This window comes from Pistacia vera, unplaced genomic scaffold (genome assembly GCF_008641045.1).
Source record: "Pistacia vera cultivar Batoury unplaced genomic scaffold, PisVer_v2 Contig408, whole genome shotgun sequence".
In the NCBI taxonomy this organism is placed as follows: domain Eukaryota; kingdom Viridiplantae; phylum Streptophyta; class Magnoliopsida; order Sapindales; family Anacardiaceae; genus Pistacia; species Pistacia vera.
Window position 1 is genome coordinate 111,592 of NW_022196233.1, and position 4,891 is coordinate 116,482.

Consider the following 4,891-nt stretch of genomic DNA (forward strand, 5'->3'; position numbering starts at 1 on the left):
AAAGTGTCATTTTGAAACTTGATGGGTGGAACAGTGTAGTTTCGCCAAACCATGGGTGGGAAAATGTCGTTCTCCCTTTAGAAGAATTAAAATGTGGAAGTTTGAAGGGGCTTAGGTCAAGTCCTATGTATGACCAGTCTCAAAATTAGCACTAGATTTAGATTTGAAGGTTTCTAAGCTTGGTGGTCTTCAGTCCTAAGATTGTGCTAATTTTGATTACTCATTACTTACTGTTATGCCTAAAAATATAGGGCTTATGCAAGGCTCAGTCAGCATAAAAAGTCAGAGCTTAGGTAGGCCCGCAGCTAGTTAGAAGCAGCCATGTCGCGTGGTGACAGGAGCAGCACACTTCTGTCAGTAAAGTGGGTGCGCGCCAGACCAGCCAGAGGCTGTAATGATTCCACGTGTCCAATCCCTGCACCAAATCTCGTAAATCACTCTAGAAGGTAGGCAATGTGACATAAAGAAGGATTTGCACAGATAATCCCACCAACTCGCAGATTTAGTAATAATAACCTTAATCTATCCCACTATAAATTGAGAGCTCTTTTCTCATTTAAGGGATTAGCTACTCTCTCTAAAAAAGATACAACATTCTCTTTCTTGTACAATCATTTGTAAGTCAATCCGCTAACGCGACCTGACCTCTATCATTAATACAAAAGTCAGTGGACGTAGGATTCGCTTTCTCAGCATCCAAACCACTTTAAACGTTGTTTTCCATTGCATTTATTCTCATGTTTCACATTTACATGTGTCTTCTGGGCCTGTTCAGCATTTCACACGTGCGTTTGGTTGGTGTCAAAATCACGCACCAACAGTTTGGCGCTAGAAGGAGGGCCTGATTTAGTGTTCATCTTTCATCAGGAGAATCACTAATAAACTGGTCCTACAACAGTAAATGGCCCACCAACTTGAACCTGAGCGAACCAACCAGGGTGTTAGGGAGATCCCCCAAGTCTAAGACACCTATTCCGAGGTACCTTCAGTTCTACAAAATATCGCGGGGGATATCCCGTCAAGTTCACAAATTGACCCTGCCATCAGAAGCTACCTGGAGAGGTTCGACAATACCCTCTAGATGGTCAACCGAAGGTTGGACCGTTTGGACCAGGGCGTGCCACTCGAATCAGTTGGGGCAGTGCAACCGCCAAAAACGCCTGCAGGTCGAGCGAAAGCGCAGCAAAGGGCGATAGCTCGTGCCGCGAGCACTGCTGCGCATTGAAGAAAGGGTAAGCAAGTGGCGAAAAATGGGCCTAAGGGCTCCAAAGGGCCGGCGAACACCGACCACGTCCCGAGTAGAATACCCGTGGCGTTAAGACTCGGTGAAAAGTCGTAAGCTGAGCCGTTCCATGCCACATCACATGCACACCCCTATAAAAGTGTTGGGCGGAGCTATTCTTATCACAGCCAGAAAAATGATCCTGATCGTCATCGTGCGGGAGCTTTCCACACTCCGCAGGGCGGTTCGTACCACTGTGGAGGTCATGAAAATTCCCTGCACCGTTCATTGCCATCACACGGCTCTAGCCAGCGTGTGTCAAGAGCGGCTGGAACTACTGACCGAGGCGAAGTGGAATCTGACCTCCAGACTTTTCTCAACCGCAACCGCGAGGTTCAGACTCGCATAGGAGAAAGCAATCCCCAGATAGCTCTGTTGCCTCAGATTGAGGAGTTGCAACAAGCTTTAGACCAGCTAAGAGCTCTGTAAAATGAGCAGGGGCAGGTTGTGTCCGCGTCCCTTTTTTCTCCAACAGTGTTAGCCGTCCCAATCCCATCAAGATTTAGAATGCTCGACATGCGGGCGTTCGATGGAAATTCTGATCTGCAGGATCATTTATATGAATTCAACGACCTGATGGAGCTTCACCAAGTCTCAGATCTAGCAAAGTGCCATTGTTTAGCAGTAACTCTGACCTGTCATGCCAAACGATGGTTCAGGTTGCTCCCAGCGGGATCGATCAGCTCGTGGCCTCAAATGACCGCGACATTCCTGAGGCATTTCCAAGCAAATCGAAAGTTCTCGATGCCTTTGAGCTACCTCAACAACATAAGGCAAGAGAGGGATGAATCCCTCCAATTGTACATCGATCGATTCCATAGAGAGCTTAACAAGGTAGCTCACACTCCCGAGGAGTCTGTTCGGACTCTCATCATAGCGGGAGTTGGCCCACAGACTGACCTGTGGAAAGAGTTACAAGGTGAGGATGATGTTTCCCTCACCCGTTTCTATAACCTTGAGGAGAAGTACCTTCGTATTGAAAGTTCCGTGGCGGCCCTTCGAGTAGTGCGTCTGGTCGAGAGGATAAGAGAGTTGATCACAGATGGGCTACTGACGATCAACGAAAAGGAAAGAAATCGCGCTATGAGCCCAAAAAGTATTATGCTCCCGTTCCTTGTCGCGATCGCGACAGAAATCAATATACGCTTTTGAATGCATTTGTATCGGTTATTCTTGACAAATCAGAAGAAGCCAGCCTACTCGGAGAGCTTAAGCCTATGAAAAATCCCCTATCAGCCAGAAATAGTAAAAAATACTGTCGCTTTCATCGGGATAATGGGCATCACATTGATAAGTGCCGAGCTCTCAAACAGGCAATCGAAGACCTCATTAGGCAGGGGCATTTCAAGGAATATGTTGATGATTCCACCCCCGTACAAGAGAAAAATCAAGGGGAACCAGGAAAGAAGCGTCGTGACCGCAAAGGCATAGGCAGTATCAACATGATCTTTGGAGGGCCGCACCTCGCGGGGAACTCACGAGGTGCCCAAGAATGATATGCTCACACGACCCATCACGACCCTATCAGTGTGATGAGCACGACGCAACGACCACAAGGAGGAGGCAATTACCTTCTCCGAAAAGGATGCAACTCATTTGCATCACCCTCACAATGACGCTCTTATAATCACGCCCTTCATAGGGCGCCATAACGTCTATAGAGTGTTGGTGGATAACGGATGCTGTGAACATCCTATTCCAGACAGCTTTCGAAATAATGAACCTGGACGAGGCCGACTTGAAGCTCGCCTCGATCCCCTTATATGGTTTTATAGGGGACCACCTGATCCCCAAAGGAACGATCTTGCTTCCAGTCACGCTGGGTGACTATGACGAAGTAACCAAGGTAACTGAATTCTTGGTAGTGGATTGCCCATCCGCTTTTAATGGTATCCTGGGGCGACCTCTGCTGAGAAACTTCAGAGTAGTCACTTCGATATACCATCTAAAGATGAAGTTCCCTACCTCGACAGGGATAGGGGAAGTTAGCAAATCTCAGTGTGCAGCTCACGACTGTTACATAAAAGCAGTACAGATGGCATGTAGAGGGAAAGACATCTCGCACGACATTCCCCGACAGGCTATGGCGATCAGTCGGATTGAACCATAGCCTGGCCCAACGATTGATAATATGGATCCTCGTATTTAGGAATGCCCTTCCAATGGGCCAGTTGAGGATCTGACTAAAGTCTCGGTCGACCAGAGTGAGCTGAGTAGAGTGTTAAGGATTGGGAGCAATCTCAATCCCTGGCTCGCTACCAAGCTGACTAGTTTCCTAAGAGAGAATATCGATTTGTTTGCCTGGTCGCACGCCGACATAATCGGGGTCAGCTCGGACATTATTTGCGATGCATTAAACATCGACAGTGAAGCCAAGCCGGTTTGCCAAAAAAGAAGAGCGATGGATCTGGAGCGATATGCTGCCTTAAAACTAGATGTGTATATCCTTATTCGAAACAGATCCATCCGAGAAGCACACTATCTGACCTAGGTTGCCAACCTGGTCTTGGTAAAGAAGCCTAACGGTAAATGGCGAACCTGCGTTGACTTCACCAATCTCAACAAAGCATGCTTGAAAGATATCTTTCCCCTGCCCAGAACCGACCAGCTCGTGGTACCACCTCGGGGCACGAGCTCCTGAGCTTCATGGACGCGTACTTGGGATATAACCAAATTTAGATGTACGCGTTGGACGAAGAGCATACATCTTTTGTTACAGATCAGGGACTATACTGCTACAGAGTTATGCCCTTCAGCCTCAAGAACACTGGCACAACCTACCGGCGGTTGGTTAATCGGATGTTCTCCGAACAGATCGGGAAGTCAATGAAGGTCTATGTAGATAACATGCTAGTCAAATCCCATGTCGCTTTGGATCACATAGTGCATCTCGCTGAGATGTTTGATATCCCCTGACTATACAGAATGAAGTTAAACCCCCTCAAGTGCTCGTTCGGAGTATCCTCTAGAAAATTCCTAGGATACATGGTTAACCTACGGGGAATAGAGATCAACCCTGAGAAAATCCAAGCTCTCCTCGACATGAAAAGCCCGACCAACAAAAAACAGGTCATGAGCCTTAATGGACGAATAGCGACGCTAAATCGCTTCATATCAAGGTTAACAGATCGCTTCTTGCCGTTCTTCAATGTTCTAAAGGCCAATAAAAAGTTCGAGTGGACTCCCAAGTGCGAACAAGCGTTCCAAAGTATTAAAGAACATCTCAGGAAGTCACCTCTCCTGTCAAGGCCTCTCCCACAAGAGATCCTCCTCCTGTATCTGTCCATCTCTCAGTTTGCGGTCAGTATAGCCTTAGTTCGGGAAGAGGACAAGGTCCAATGGCTAGTGTATTATGAGAGCAAGTGTCTGTTAGATGCCGAGATGCGGTATCTGGAAATGGAATGGTTAGCCTATGCCCTGCTGATCGCTTCTAGAAAATTACGACCTTACTTCCACCCCCATATGATCCATGTAATGACTAATTACCCGCTCAGACAGGTCCTCCAGAAGCTGGAGGGGTCAAAAAAATTGCTCAAATAGGCCATGAAACTAAGTCAGTTCGATCTAAAGTACATACCGAGATCGACTATCAAAGGGCAGGCTGTTGCC